The following is a 16,892-nucleotide window of genomic DNA, read 5'->3' as shown; positions in this document are numbered from 1 at the left end:
GCCCTGGCTTTCTCATTTTATCATATACGAGTCAGTAAACTTTAACAATATAAAATTTATTAAATGGAAATTTATGAATTTACTTTTACCTTTCGTATGACAGTGATTCAACATGATTACAGAGAAAAAAATTGGTTTAATAAGCCCAATTAAGAAATATTTACTCAAAGGTTTTTTATGCCAAGAATGACAGCAAAATAAATTAAGGGAAAGGAATTAATTTGTAGATGTTCACTGGCATATGCTAAATATGATTGTTTTTGTGGTCCTGGATCTCTTTTAGGTCCCTGAAATTTAGAGCTTAAATAGAATTTAGTATGATTTCAGTGCCTAAATATTCTGTATTGGTGTTTCCCTTATACATGAGGTGACAGTTATTATTATTATTATCCAATTAGTTATCTCATAAAACAAAAAAATTTGAGATATAACATGCAATGCAATCATTTACTTCTCATGTTTGCTTAGTGAGTTCTTCATCAATCTCTCTGTGTGCTATTCAAAGACTTTATTCTTTGCCCTTGAATGAGAAACACAAAGATGGAGAAGAGGCTATTATTTCTCTATTTCAAAAAAGTGTGTGAGATTTGTAATACCATTTGTGAGAGAACAACCTTTTAATGAAATGGCCATGAGCTGTTGTTGTTTAGTTATTTTTTATCTTTTGAGGGGAAAAAAATTGGTGCACATTTTTCCCTCTTTGGAAGTGCATTAGTTACTATGGCAACAATTTCATTGGCAGAAACAGAGTTTTCAAAGACTCACATATATAATATAAACTTAATTTAAGCATTGGATTGCAATTTATACCTTTGTAGTTAGAAATAAAGACAATCGTGTAGAGTTCCTTATATGGAACTGGGGCGACGGCCAGTGTGATTGTGGTGTATTTATAAATTCACCCATTCAAAACAAGGGCCTAATTGGGATCTACACAAGGAATTTGGCTTTAAATTGTGAAAATTTCTTCTTTATTTATTACACAAATTCAAATATCTTGGGTCCACTTTATTTTTTTTAACCTTCCAGACTTCAATATTTTATTCTGATCTAAAAAATGTGGCCAATTTTAATCCTTCTTCGCACTTTTTTTTCCTAGAGAACCAGTCTGGAATTATGATTTTCTGTCACTGGAAACTTTCCTCAGCTAGTAGAATTGGATCCAACTTGTTCTTCATGGCTGGATTAGACATTCTGCATTGCCAGGTATGGCTGGCCATTCATTAGAGAACTGAACAGTCGTGACTCCCAGACTAAGCTCATGACATACATGAAGTAGGCATGGAGAGGAACAAGGAGGATTTTTAAGGGGGATTTTTTCTATAGATTCAGTTTATAACTGAAGTAAACCAGAAGCATTCCAGACATCAGGAGGTCTCAGTAAGCTGTTAAGGTCTCTTAGAAGCTTCAGTAAAAAATTCACATCTTTCTCCTCCCTCCCATGCGGCAGATGGAGGGAAAATGAGTGATAACAGCCAAGTTGGAGGATACAGCTTACTGTGAGAGTCAAACGGACCAGAACCCCAGACTGGTTACAATTACTTGCCCAATTGGAGAAATGCTTGATGCCAACCATGCCCCATCCGCAGAAGAGCAGCAGAGATGGTGTTTTTCCTATGGGGATCTTATAGCTAAGAGGGAAAAGGTAGGAGATGATCTAAGCATTCTCAGTTTTATCTTCCCAATTCAGCAATCAGGAAAGTCACACCACCTCCCATGAGGCAGAGTGACTGCATACATAGAAAGATCATCTGGAGGGAAGTATCAGGAGTTGGGCAGAACTGGTCTCCTTAACTGCGGCTACACACACAACAATTTCAACCTTCTCTGGTCTTTGTAATTGCTTGATAACTCTCAGCTTGTTTTGCATTTCTCTGATCCACCCACACGAGGGACTTTGACACTTGCCCTCAGGACTCCACTGTCTGATTCTTATCTGTTGCCTTTCTCCCTCCGTCTGGCATTCCTGTGGACTTAACAATTCCTTCTACCTCACTATTTCTTGTAGTCTGCTGGCATGACCAGTGGTCAGTACTGACAGATTGCTCTCTCTTCGCCCTGGACTCTCTCCTCCCCTGACCTGCATCCACAACTGCTTTGCCAAGTGCTTGCCTAGGGTGGTGCTCTATCTGCTTTCTCTGCTCTTCCCGAATTGGCAAGCACTTCTGGAGAAGGTCACAACTCAGTGCCAATTAGTCAACCTTGAAAAAAATATGACATTAATAAGGGAGTGAGTGATGAGGAAGAAGAGGTTAGTTTCAATCGAACGCTCCATTTGGATCAGCAATCCTTTATTGGTATCTGACTGATTTTCTGGTTTAAAAATTCCATCCCACATAGTGATGGCTTCAAAACTTTTTACTCTTTGTAAGAAACCAACCCCTATCCATCTCATCCCCTAAAATGACCTGACCTTCTATTTTATTAAAAGTTTAAAACCATCTAATTAGGTCTTTCTCAACTTTCTTCTTCTGCTTCTTAGGCTTTTCCTTCACGTTCACTTTTCTTTCCTTCAGTTTAGGGGAAGTGCCTTGTCTGTCATTTTAGGGCCAGCCCATTTCTCTGTGCCTCTCCTTCCGTCCTGCTGCATGTGTTGGGGGATCTTATCCCTTGTTCGCTCCCTTCTTTCTTGCTTCTCTGCATCACTTTCTGTTCACTGGCTCTTCCCCCTTTGCCTACAAACATGTCCAAATACACGTATTTTAAAATGTCCCCTAGACCTTTCTGTCTTCTCAAGAGATCGCTGTTCACTGACAAATTCCCCAAGATCATTCTAGACATGTTGCCTTCACTTCTTAACAGTTAGTACACTCTCCTACCCTTGGAATTTGGGCTTGGTTTTAACAACTCCACTGAAACATTTCTGGTGATGGACGTCTTCCTGAGGGCCATTTTCAGCAGTTCCTTTCTTATCCTGTCTTCAGCTTTTGACCCTAATGACTACCCCTCACTGAAGCCCTGCCTTTCCCTACATTTCCACGTTTCTGAGTATTCTTGTCATCTCCCACTTTTCTGAGTGTTCTTGCCATCTCTAGGGGGAAACTTTTCTTTCTCCTCTCAGTCATTTTCTATCGTTATGTACTTTCAAGTGTTAGTCTTATGACTATTATGTGTTCAATAATTACCTCCATGCAGATGATGCTGAGCTTCAATTCTGAATCCTGAGGCCCATTTTCCAATTCCCTGGTGCTCATCTCTACCTGATATTGCAACGGCGCCTGGGGGGCCGCATGCTTGATCATGCCATTTCCCCTTCAACTGCACTGCTTCTGAATTCTGACTTCTGTTGCAAACCAGACTTTCCTTCTAGTTCTCAAGTCCCTTTTTTTTATTCACCTTCATTCACCTCTTTTTGATCTACCTCTACCATGATTCTTGAGACAATTTTCCTATTTTTATTCCTACGACAACTGCCCTGGTTCAGACCTCACTTGTCTGTAGCTTAGATTATTCAATAGCTGCTTATCAAATCTCTCTCTTTCAGTGCCTTCAAACTTCAATCTCGCCTATACACACTAGATGAATTTCCCTAAAGCCAAACTCTGTTCGTGCTGTAACTTGATGTTAAAATTGAAGTTTCAGCCAGGCACTAGACCACAAGCAGATTTTCAAAGGAAATATCAGAGAATCAGTTTCACAACTCTGAAATTCTCCACCCATACGGGAGGTTTGAATGAGTTGAGAGACTGAAGATGGGAGATAATTTTGAAGCTGAAATTATTGAAGACAATAATAATAAAGACAATAATAAAAAGACAAAAATTAGTACTGTAAGTCCTACCTTCCTGCAATGGGTAGGGATGGGGAGATCTTCAAGACTAAAAGCGATGCTTCAACGGGGCCTCTCAGAGCCCTCACTACATGTCCCCCTGCATTTGGAGGACACAGCGGGATAGTACCTGACTCCTGTGCGAGGAAGCTAAAGCAGGCTATTACAGCAGAATAGATGCTACTGACCCTCTGAGAAGGAATGTCCATCTAGTGTTGTTCAAAAGGAGATTCTGCCCAAGGGAGCAGATGTTAGGGTAGGGGAGCTCAAGTAAAATGGTGCAAGGTATATTGCCAGCGATAGATGCTGGCTGGGGAGGGGGAGAGGCTAGCAGAAGACAAGGTCCAGCTTCTGTCATAGACGCTGCAGGCAGAGGGCCATGGGAGACTCTGGAGAAAGTGCTGTGAGAAGTCAACTTTAAGTAGCTGTTAGGTCCAGAAATTACTGAGCCATCTCACAATCATACTAGACAAGGAGAGATTCTTCAAGCCACCCCAAGACTTTCTTCCCATCCCCACCCCCTTCAACCCTGGCAGGATCAGAAATAGCAGCTAGATATGTGGGGACAGAGGTCCATGGCATAGAGAGAAATGTCAGTTGCGTGCTGGCCCCAGGCACAAGGCAGCCCATCTGTAGCTAGAGAGGAGGGTGAGGCATGACATCTGGATGAAGGTTGAAGGGTTGATCAATGTATCAAACTGAATGCTTTTAATCGCTGAATGAAGATTGAGTCTGTACAAAGCAGCCATTTCTATTACCTAAGAATGACCAAAAATGTTACGAGACTCGGCAGAATTTTCTTTCTGGAGCAGAAGAACAGCCTCGCTGAGCGGATTTAAAGACACAATGAGAGACCCCCTCAAGAAAGAAAAAAAAGTGGCTTTTATGATGACACACCATGAGTCCTGCTTGTGTGGTGAACTGGCTAGGATCACCTGTGTTTTCCCAGTGTCTACTGAAGTGGAACAGATCTTGCATGTGGCTTCTAGAGCACTCTCTTTCTTTGGCCTTATCTTTCATTTAGTTCCTGCTTTTCCTTCTTTGAGGTGACTGAAAGAGCAAAGATTTGAATGTCACTTTTTTTTTAAAGCTTACAGTGACTTCCTATCATTTTTTAAATTTTTATTCTTTTTTGATGTCATACTAGTTTATAACATTGTGAGATTCCAGTTGCACAGATTCGAATGTCACTTTTGCTACTCACTAATCACGAATTTTTTGACAGATCACATCATCTCCCTGGGCTTTATTTCCTTATCAGTAAAATTGACTATGATGTATACTGTAGAGGTTTATTGTGAGGATTAAATGAGAAAGTGTACCTAAAACACCTGACACACTATACTAGTTATCTATTGCTGTGTAACAAATTAGCTCAAAATTTAGCAGCTTAAAACAATACACATTTATTATCTCACAGTTTTTGTGAGTCAGAAATCCAGCTGTGGCTCAGTTGGGTGCCTCTGGCTCAGGGTTTTTCACAGGCTGCATCGAGGTGTCAGCCGGAGCTGCAGTCGCCTCAAGGCTGGGCTGGGTGAGGATCCACTTTGAAGCTCCGTCTTGTGGCTCAGGTCCTTGCTGGATGTTGGCTGGAGCCATCAGCTCCTTGTCATGAGGACATTCCATGGGACAGGTCACAGCATGTCAGCTGGCTTCTCTCAGAGTGATCAAAGGAGAGAGTGAGCAAGATGGAAGTCACAGTATTCCTGTAACATAGACTTGGAAGAGCCATCTCATCACATTTGTAGTATTTTATTCATTAGGAGTGAGTCATTATGTGCCACCAACAAGCAAGAGGAGGGGATTGCACAGGGCATAAATATCAGGAGGTGAGGATCATTGTGGGCCATGCTAGATGGCTGGCTATCACACACAGGGTCTAGAATAAATGCTATTTCCTTTTTTACATACCCTCCTTTATTTACATGTCAATACTCAGCTTCCTAGGTAACTTTCTCTCTTCCCTTCATTTGAAGGTACTCTCTACTTCCTCTGAGTTCATGTAGCATGCTGTTGTCCTACATATGTTTTTCTCATCACTTTCTTCTTTATATTTTATTTATTCATTAAATAACGGCAATTTGCTATGTACGAGGATACAAAGATAGATGAGGTATTTTTCCTGTCCCCAAGAAGGGCTGCTGTGTGTTGTTCAACTCCAAGGGAACTGGCCACGTTGTGTACAGTGCGCATTTAGTTGGACAACAGAAGTGGCCCTTTCCCTAGCAGCTCATTGTTTAGCAAGAACGGTAGATTTGAAAATTAACAGTCATAATAGTACCATGCAAAAAAGAGAAAATTAATTCTATATGAAGAAACTGAGAAGGACTTCATGGAAGAAAGAATGTGTGAGCTAGTGTGGTACAGTGAGAGGGGATTTTCCAGTTAGAGAAGGAAGCAAAGAACATTCTAGACATCACTGAGTGACCAGTATCTGTCATCTCCATTCTCTCTCCCACTCTCCCTGTTTGTTGACCAGTGGTTGGCAAACTACAGCCCACAGGCCAAATCTGACTTGATGCAGGAGATACCTGTATGTAAATAAAGTTTTATTGAAACGCAGCCACACCCATTCATTTATGTATTTTCTCTAGCTGCTTTCAAGCTACAAAAACTAAACTGAGTAAATGTGACAGATTCTTTAAAGCTCACAAAGTCTGAAATATTTGCCTCTGGCCCTTTACACAAGTTTACTCCCTCTTGCCCTCTGATACACAGACCATTCAGAAGTAGATACTCAGGTGTTTGCTAAACTAAATGGCTGAATAATCACCCGTAGGCTATAGTCCCTCTGTTCATGGCTGAGTAATGAATGAATCTGTATTCAGTCGGTGGCTTAGATGAGTCCTTATCATGATTCTTGACAAATGTTTTAACTGACACATGGCTGTCCATAGTAATGAGAGAGACTTTGAAGCAGGAAATAAACTACAACTGTGCTATTCTCTAGATCTGAGAGAAAATGATGTAGTTTATCTAGTCTAGAATATATTATTTGAATGTGTTTTTAATGAATTTTCTTTCTTTCAAAAAATAGGCCAAGAAAATCAGGGAAGCACATGACAGATATAACAACAGAACTCTTGTAAAGAACGGATAAGTCCAATAATATCATAAAAAAATATCCAGGAGAATTTTACAGAATTTGCTCTCCATTGAGGCTGAGGAATATCTTCTATGTAATTTATAATTATACGAGAACCTGAAACCATCAACCACAAATTCAGCATCAAGTGACTTACATAGTTTTTGCAACTGTGCATGTATCATTATTCATAGACATGAAGTAGTATCACAGGCACATCAACTTTAATGAAAAACAAGAAATTTCAGATATTAACATGAACTAGATAATAGAAATCTGTTGAAGCATTTCCTTTTAAAACCTCGGATACCTAGTAAATAAGTTACAGTGTCATAAACATTTGTGTTGTATCAAAACTGACTGGTGATTAAGATTTCAGCTTTTTGTGCAGTCTCTTAAAACGAAATATAGGTGTGAAAAATGAACTGCAGTGTTTCAGGAAAACCAAATCTCTGCATCATATATTGACTGGAATCATACTTCTGTACATTTCATTTTAATTTGTAGTGTTTGATGACCAATTACTGATCTAATGGCTCAACTGGTTGAGTTAATGGTCCAACTGGTTGAGAATGCAAATAGTGTCATAAATGTTTTGGAAAAACAATTGTTTAATGATGTTTCTGACTGAGTTTTGGCCACGAAGTCATGTTACTTTCTTGAGTTCTACAAAGCATCACTGGAATACTAGTACCTCAGAAACTAGTCCTCAGAAACTTCATTATTGCCTCAATCACAGGTATCAAAGCAAAAATAGATTCCACAGTAGACAGGAGTGTTGGCATTTGATGGCAGTGGGGGTGGAGGGGCGTGCAAATAAAACTACTGAGTTTGCGTCAATTGAGAAAGATTAGGATAAGATGGAGAGTAAAACGTACTTTTATCCGTTTTAATGCTGGTATTTTATTTATTTATTTTTTTTGTGAGGAATTCAGCCCTGTGCTAACATCTGCTAATCCACCTCTTTTTTTTTTTCTTTTGCTGAGGAAGACTGGCCCTGGGCTAACATCCGTGCCCATCTTCCTCCACTTTATATGGGATGCTGCCACAGCATGGCTTGCCAAGCAGTGCGTTGGTGCGTGCCCAGGATCTGAACCGGCGAACCCTGGGCCGCTACAGCGGAGCGTGTGCACTTAACTGCGTGTGCCACTGGGCCGGCCCCTTAATACTGGTATTTTAAAAAATAAACTTTCTGTTTTAGAACGGTCTTGTTTTCACAAAAAAATTTAGAGTATGGAGAATTCCCACATACCCCACACTCAGTTTCTCCTATTATTGACATCTTACATTAGAATGATACATTTGCTACAATTAATGAACTAATATTGATATGTTATTATCAACTTAAAGTCCTTACTTTATTTATATTTCCTTAGGTTTTACCCAAATATCCATTTTCCATTACAGGATCCCATCCAAGATACCTTACATTTAGTTGTCATGTCTTCTTAGGGTTCTCTGACAGTTTCTACGACTTTACTTCATCTTGATGACCTTGACAGTTCTGAGAAGTACTGGCCAGGCATTTTATAGAATATTCCATTATTGGGATTTGTCTGATGTTTTATTTATGATTAGACTGAGGTGATATATATTTTTTGGTGAAGATCAAGAGGTGAACTGTCATTTTCATCACATCAGATCCAGAGTATGCAATCTCAAAATCACTTATCACTGTTAATGCTTACTTTCGTCATCTGATTGAGGTAGTGCTTTTAGGTTTCTTCATTTTAAAGTCATTTTCTCTCCCATTTCCATAATGTACTCTTTGGAAGGAAGTCACCATATGATGGCCACACTTAAGGAGAGGAGAGTTACGTTTCACTTCCTTGAGGGTGGCGTATCCCCATAAATTATTTAAAATTATTCTGCGTGCAGAATTTATCTATTCTCTCCATTTTATTTATTTATTTAATCATTTATTTAAATCACTATGGACTCATGGATATTTATTTTATTTTGGGGGTTATAAATTAATACTATTTTTATTTATTTTGTTGTTCAAATTGTGAGGGTTTTTTTTTTTTTTTTTTTTGGTGAGGAAGATTAGCCCTGAGCTAACGTCTGTTGCCAATCCTCCTCTTTTTGTTGAGGAAGACTGGCCCTGGGCTAACATCCATGCCCATCTTCCTCTACTTTATCTGGGACGCCGCCACAGCATGGCTTGACAAGCGGTGCATTTGTGCGTGCCCAGGATTCGAACTCGCGAACTCAGGGCCACCAAAGTAGAGTGCTATGCCACCGGGCTGGCCCCTCAAATTGTGAGCTTTTATGTTGGCTCCTATGCCCCTTTGCCATACTCCATCATTGTGTATATGCGTTTTTTTTTTTTTTTTGATCAGTGCCCTACTTTCCAGTACTATAAGATGCTTCAGGCTCATCACATATATTTCTACCCCAGTACTAGAATCAGTCATTTTTCTAAGGAGACCTAGTTCCCTTTATTGAAGAATGGTGTTAGAAATCAAGATGTGGGCATTACGTGTGCTCATTGTTGCTGGGGTGTCATTGTGTCTAGGCAAGGAGTTATACATGTGTATACTAACTCATGTGTTTATAGATCTCAGAAATACTTCTTTGTGGAACAATCTGTATTTATGTTAAGCTAAATGTGAGTTTATACTAATGTCTCTGACTCTAATTCATCACAACAGGGGTCATTCTAGTCTCTTGTCTGTCTAGACCCCTGTCTCTCTATAACCTGCCACTCCAACAGTGAGAAACCTGGCTCTCACCATGTGCCATCCACTTACTTAATTTTTCAATTCCAGTATACGTGTATAGCAATATCATAATTGTGAATCTGTACCTGCCATAGGAAACAAACTTTACCAACTAGAGTACAGTGATCATGTGCGGTTTCATTTATCTTCCGTGTTATAGACTCCACTCTTTTCCAGTGTTACTTAGATCAGCACCTTTTGCCCCGACTTTAATCAGTAAGGTTGTTTTATACATTTATAATACAGTTAGATTGTTTTGTCATATTCTGCATTCCATCTTGAGATCCCTAACCTCCAAAATAACATTAAAAAAATTCACATAGAATTAATGTTCACTCTTTGTGCTACCTATGGGTTTTGACAAATGCATAGCGCCATGGATACGTCTTCATAGGATTATACGGACTTGTTTCACCACCCTAAAAAATCTCCTGTGCTTCATCCATTCAACCCTCCCACCCTCCCCTGAAATCCCTGGAAACAACTGGTCTTTTACCATCTCTATAATTTTGCCTTTTCCAGAATGTTATATAATTGGAATCATATAGTAGTATGTAGACTTTTCAGACTGAATTACTTCACTTAGCAATATGCATTTAAAATTCATCTGTGTCTTTTCATGGCTTCATAGATCATTTCTTTTTATCACTGAATAATATTCTGTTGTACTGAATAATACTTCATTATATGGGTGTACCAGAGTTTGTTTATCCATTCACCTATTAAAGGACATCTTGTCTGATTCCAGTTTTTGGTGATTATGAATAAAGCTCCTATAAAAATTCATGTTCAGATTTTTGTGTACACATAGGTTTTCAACTCATTTGAGTAAATACCTAGGAGTATAATTGCCGAATCGTGTGATATGACTAGTTTAACTTCGCAAGAAACTAAAGCCAAATTAACCTGCATCCCTGGGGAATAAAACAAAACAAAACAAACAAAATTACTCCCCATTTACAGTCTCCTACAATGATAACCATGGGTAAAAATTGCAATCCAGTGAGTGTCTTTTGCCATCCAGAGATGACTAGGATGGACAGGGACTCAGTTGCCTTCTCTAATAATACTAAATGCTTTCAAAGTGAGAAAAGAAGATCATATTTTTGGTAAGCAGTTAGCAGCCAAAGAACTTAAGGAGACAGACTTACAGGGGCTAGTTTTACCCGAAACTGTGTAGTTCAGTTCTAATTGACTGCTATCTGTATATGTTATATAACTTAAATAATGATAGCTTATTCAGGCAAATCTTGTTTTTTAAATACTATTCTATTGAAACAAAGTGAAGGTTTAAAGAGGCAGCGTATATAGGTTAGTGTACCAGTCAGTAAGATAAAGTATTGTTTTATTGCCAAGAAGCTGAATCCGGAGCACTACATACACGTAACACACACACACACACACACACACACACACACACCATTAGACAGATATATACATGGCTAATTTGATGAGTCGAGCAAATGAGAACGAGACTCCTGCATCTACTGTTTTCTATGGAAGTAGGCATTAGAAACATTTCCAACCTAAAGCCATAGCTGACCACCTGATATCAAGGCTCTATAATCACAATCAAGAATTCCAGGTGTTTTCATGCTGCGGCAATGAGTGATTCCAAGCAGATTAATTAGAAAAATGCGTACCTACGCACAACTGTGCCATTTCCTCTTTTGTGGACTTCATATCCTGGCTTGGTGACAGTGTGGCCCTAGAGAAATCTGTCCCGCAGCATCCTCACTGTTAGACACACTGAGTAGCTCGACCTATAATGAAACGTTGTTTCCACTGAACTAACACAGCGAGCGTCTGCACAGCTGTCTACACGTTTTTGGCGGATCTCCTCCTTAGTGAACTCCTGAGGCAGCAACCTCTACCTTAATCAAAACCATCTGGATCAATCCTTCTGTTATTTGACAATCAGCTCACTGAGCTTTGTGTCCTCCTGTGAATTATGGTCTATTCCACCTTATGATTGAGATTGCTTCAGAGCTTCCAATAAAAGAGAGGGCACAGGGTGGTGATTGGACTTCTACTAATATGTCATTCAGCCATAGGCTTCATACAGATATTAACAGGGCGCCCATTGCGTCTCGAGATGCGTGTATGCTTCACGAGTTGAGAAGTGACTCTATCACATGGCAAAACAGAGCTCTAAGACTGGCTGAAGAGTGAACATTTGGGTCAATGTGACATGGAGTATGGACGTTAAGGCACACTTTTGTCAATGCATGTATTCATGAGCGGCTGTGTACTTTCCACAGTTCCTTTAGTTGTTTTTCCTAGAACTTCTTTCCTAGGAAGCACGTGGAAGTTTGTTGAACAGATGAAACCAAGAAGTCACATCAAACTTTAAGGATTTAGTTTCTGTTTCTTTGTTGACCAAGAGCAACAAATATAAATGACACATCATTGTATAAAATACTAGAATTAGAGATCAAGTTGATTCGCTTGAAATTTAGAAACAAAAGAAAAAGAACTTTGGTCAAGTTCCATTCAAATGTAAAATAATTTCATTGTGAGTCACTCTGTGGCACGTTGAAGTTAGGTTGGGATTTGGGGATCAAAAACTATCGAGCTCTTAGGTTGATGGTTAGAGGACTACAGAACTATAATACATTTATTAATTTCCTTGACTGTGTCAGACACAAAACTGGGCGTTATCATTCAGAAATGAATAAATCAAAGTTGTTGTGAGTGGGGAAGTCAGTGTGAGGAACAGAGTGGCTGTTGAGTGCTAGAGTGAAGGATGCAAGGTGATGAGTAAGTAAAGAGGAACAACCCAGAATAGACGTAAGGCCAGATAACACATCTCTAAAATCAGATCATACTGAAGCTGGTTCTGAAGGAGTACATGGGTGTGGTAAGTAAAGTAATGGCCCCTCAAAAATGTCCACAACTTAATCCCTGGAACCTATTAATATGTTACCTTATATGGCAAAATGGACTTTGTACAAATGATTAAATTAAGGATATCGAGATGAGGAGATTATCCTGGATTATCTGGGAGGCTCGATGTAATCTCTAGGGTCCTTATAAGTGAAAGAAGGAGGGGAAAGAGTCATACAAAGAGATGTGATGATGGAAGCAGAGGTCAGAGTGATGCTATTGCTAGCTTTGAAGATGCAAGGAGGCCATGAGCCAAGGAATGTGGGTAACCTCCAGAAGCTGGAAATGTCAAGAAACAGATTGTCCCCTAGAGCCTTCAGAAAGAATGCTACTCTGCTAACACCTTGATTTTAGTCCTGTAAGACCCATTTTGGACTTCTGATCTCCAAGACTTGAAAATAATAAATTTATATTGTTTTAAGCCACTAAATTTGTGGTGATTTCTTGCAGGAGAAATAGGAAACGAATACAGTGGGAATTAGATGGTCTCAACTAGTAGTGGGAAATGGTGGTAAGAGAATAGGGATGAAGAAAAGATATTTCTACTGGCCTTTGGGGAACTCAAAATAGACCAACGTATCTGTAAGAAAGTGTGAGTGTAGGAATATATTCAAAAGTGATGCTGCAAGGCTAGATGAGGCCACGCCCTGAAGGGAAGTGCAGAGGCATTGCACCTGTCTAGGAGGTGGTGAGAACCACTAAAGTGGTGAGGCAGCAGAATCATATGTGTGTTTTAGATAAATCACTCTGGTGGCTCAATGAATGTTGTGGGTATAAGACTAGTGGCAGAAAGGATCAGTTGTGAGGATCTGAGAAAGCCACGTGTGAGGGAGCAGCAGTGGGAACGCAGGGAGAGACTGGCTTTGAATAACATTGCAGAAATAGAAGTGAATGGGTTGTCACCATTTGGCTGCAATGGGAAGGAAATATAGGTATCTCACATGATGTCAGGCTTTGGAATTGGGTGAGTGAGTGCCATTAACTAAAGGAGGGCCAAATGGTATTTGTTAACACCTGGCATCCACTTGCTTTATTCTAGCATCAGCTCTGATTTTCATCTGAGGTTCTGTTCCTCTGTTCCCTATTCTTAGTCCATAGGGAGGTTCCCAGGGACCCTACGAAGTGTGAGACCCAGGGCTAAGCAGAGCAGCCCATTGCATCTCTCTGGCCAATGTGATTGGTTGAGTGTTGAGCATGTGAGCTAAGCCAACCCAACCCAAGTGCCTCTCAGAACTATTGGTGGGGATGCTGGGAAAATAATGAAAACAGCAGCTACACAGTTTTCATTCTTTTCTGCCTGATTAGGACCTGGAAGCATGTAGGTTGAGCAGAGAGTGGCAGCCATTTGTGACTCTAAATGCCTATCAACCTGAAGACAAAATTAAAAAAATAAATAAAAAGGAACTTGTAGAACAGAGGTGGGGCATGATCAGTCAGCCTTTGTATCAGTGCAGGAGCACCTGCACCCAGCCAGTCCTAACCTAGAACCAATAAGTTATTTTTAGTCTTAGTTTTATTTACATAAGTTTGACTTCGGTTTTCTCTTACTTGTAACCAAAATAACGTTAGGAGAGTACAGAGGAAAGAGGAGGCTTTGATGTTTAAGTTTAAACATGTTTAAGTAGAGTTATGCAGCAAGAAATTGGAAACATGGATTTAATGATCAGAAAGTTGTGTGACTAGAAGCTGGATTTATCAGCTAATAGATGAGGTAAAGCCGAATGTAATGATTGTATTAACCAGAGGGTAAGACTAGAAGGTGTTTAACGTCAGAAGTTAAAGAATCCCAAAGTTTCAAAGGCACGCACAGTAAGAGAAAATAGCTAAACACAGTGAGAAATCACTGCCAGAGAGTAAAACTAACTTTGTAAGTTTTGAAAAATGTAGAGATTTAAAAAAAGGAAAAAAGACTTGAAGAGAATTTATCAAAATATGAATTAGTGCTGTGTGTCTTTGGGTATTGGAAATATGAATGGCTTCCTTCCCTTTTTTTTTTAATTTTATTTATTTATTTTTTCCCCCAAAGCCCCAGCAGATAGTTGTAGGTCATAGCTGCACATCCTTCTAGTTGCTGTATGTGGGACGCGGCCTCAGCATGGCTGGAGAAGTGGTGCGTCGGTGCGCGCCCGGGATCCGAACCCCGGGCTGCCAGCAGCGGAGCGCGCGAACTTAACCACTAAGCCACGGGGCTGGCCTTCCCTTTTTATTTCCCACTTTTTCCTAATTTTCTATGCGTATTGCTTCTGAAATAAAAAATACATTGTATTTAAAAGCAAATAATGGGTCGCCCGGCGGCGCGGGTGGTTGGGTGCGTGCTCCGCTGCGGCGGCCTGGGGTACGCCGGTTCGGATCCCAGGTACGCACCCGACGCACCGCTTGTCAGGCTATGCTGTGTTGGCGTCCCATATAAAGTGGAGGAAGATGGGAGTGGATGTTAGCCCAGGGCCAATCTTCCTCAGCAAAAAAGAGGAGGATTGGCAGATGTTAGCTCAGGGCCGATCTTCCTCACACACACACAAAAATAAATAAAAGCAAATGAAGTTTAAAGATATACTTTTCACGGATTTTTCTTCCCTGGAGAAGAATAACTGATTAAGACTTTCCAAAGTCTCTGGGAGAAGGGGCACAAATATAAAACCTGGAAATAGGACACATTCTGAAAACGTGAAGTCTCTAGAGTCCAGAGAAGTAATGAGTTAAAAGGGAAGTTTCTCCCTTTAAGAAGTTTAATGTTCAAATAGACTGATTACAGTCTACTGCTTTGGTGCTGTGGCTGTGTTTTCTATTTTTTTATTTTTTTAACAGTAGTCATAAAAAAATCAATAAAACATTATTCATAAACCTAATATCTAAATATGGTAGGCTCCCTCAGTGGGTTTTTCAGGCAGTTCAAACAGTCATTGTTTAGTGAAAAATACTTTATTCTTTGGAGAATGCCTAAGTTCTTCTGTAGAGCATCAGTTTGAAAACCACTGATCTCATGTTTCAAATGACTATTCATTTTTTCTAATTCTACTGTACTTTGTAACTATAGACAGTACTTCTGTGTCCAGCAAAGGGAATTCTATGAAAAGAAACTGCAATAGAGAGGAAAGAGGCAATGATATACAGAGATCAAGAGACCTTTGTCTCAGAGAAAACTCAGAATAAATTGTTTTCTTAAAACGATGAAACTTAATTTAAATGTATCTCAGGAGATCAACTCTGCCATCCCTCTGCCTCTAGACAGGTTTATTTGCCATGATTTTTGATAACGTTAGACAGGGTGACTAAGCTCCTTCCTTTAAAGAGATGGTTAGTAATTAGTCTGTCCAGGCCTCCTGGGGACCCTTCAAGCTGCTGGGTAATGAGGTTCTTGTAGCTCTGCAATAACGGAACTACCCGGGACATAACTGAAGATAAGTTTCTATTCTTTTCCCCATAGTAGAGGATTCATGATGAACACTGTAGGGTCTTTCCCATTGATGGGGTTTGATAGATTCTGGCGGAATTAAAGTAATAAGCTGATTTCTCAGTGAACTTTTCATTTACAAATATCTGGGCCTTGCGATTGCCAACGTAGGCTTTATTACAGTAGGCTCGAAACAAAATGACAGGCGTGTGGGACAGGGGTCCAGGACTTCAGGGCATGAGCCTGTGGGCTCCGCTGCCCAGGCACCCCCCTCACCCCGGGCTCTGCGTCCCAGAGCCCTGGCCTTGGTGCTGGCGCTGGCCTCCCCTTAATGCCGGCCTTGGGGCTGTTCACAGTCTTGGCCGGGCAGTCACTGCAGGGAGGAGAAAAATAAGCCCATTTACACCTTAGTGAAAGGTGTGGTGTTTGTTGTCACTTCCAGAAAGGACCAGGGAAGGCTCTCCCAGAGGGGGTGGTCAAGATGTCCTTGGATCCTGCAGAACTCACCGCTGACACTAGAGGTCTCTCAGCCGAGGAGTTGGAGTCCCCAGGATGATGTCCTCATTCAAGTGTACAAAGCCAAAAATCCCATTGTCGGTTTCACAGCCCTAAGAATTCTTAACTAAGGATGGCAGCCTCAATGTGGACTTGAAGCCCAGGGAACCATTTTGACATAAAGGGTGAGTTCTAATGTCCCATCGGCAGGAACAGGGAGGGTAGAGCATGCAGATGCTAAATCTTCTCCCGCAAAATAGGCTGCCTGAAGCCTCTGACTCACCCAAATCTGAATAAAACAGACAATTAACCTGGAAAAGAAAAATGAAATGACAACAGAAACCTTTTACCAGCCAGCAATTCAACCCCTTAATTTTAATCAGTTAACTCATTTCAAGCTACTCCCTATTGACAATAATGCAATAATGCAAATGCTTAGAATTGTCGGGAATACTAACATTTTAAACATATTTCTAAGTTTAGTTTTACATTTTAATATGTATTTTTTTGTCTCACTCTCTCTCCTCCAACTTTCTTAATCAA

General features: G+C 40.2%; 1 pseudogene; it reads left to right on the top strand.

Moving 5' to 3' along the window:
• The window catches only part of LOC147914583 (neudesin pseudogene), a 42,111-nt pseudogene extending 25,566 nt beyond the window's left edge, over positions 1 to 16,545 (top strand).
• Positions 16,546 to 16,892: the final 347 nt, after the last annotated feature.

The sequence above is a fragment of the Ceratotherium simum genome, chromosome 18 (genome assembly GCF_057802395.1).
Source record: "Ceratotherium simum simum isolate JZ-2026a chromosome 18, ASM5780239v1, whole genome shotgun sequence".
Taxonomy (NCBI): Eukaryota; Metazoa; Chordata; class Mammalia; order Perissodactyla; family Rhinocerotidae; genus Ceratotherium; species Ceratotherium simum.
Note: the sequence above shows the minus strand (reverse complement) of the source record. Positions and strands in the feature narration are given on the sequence as shown.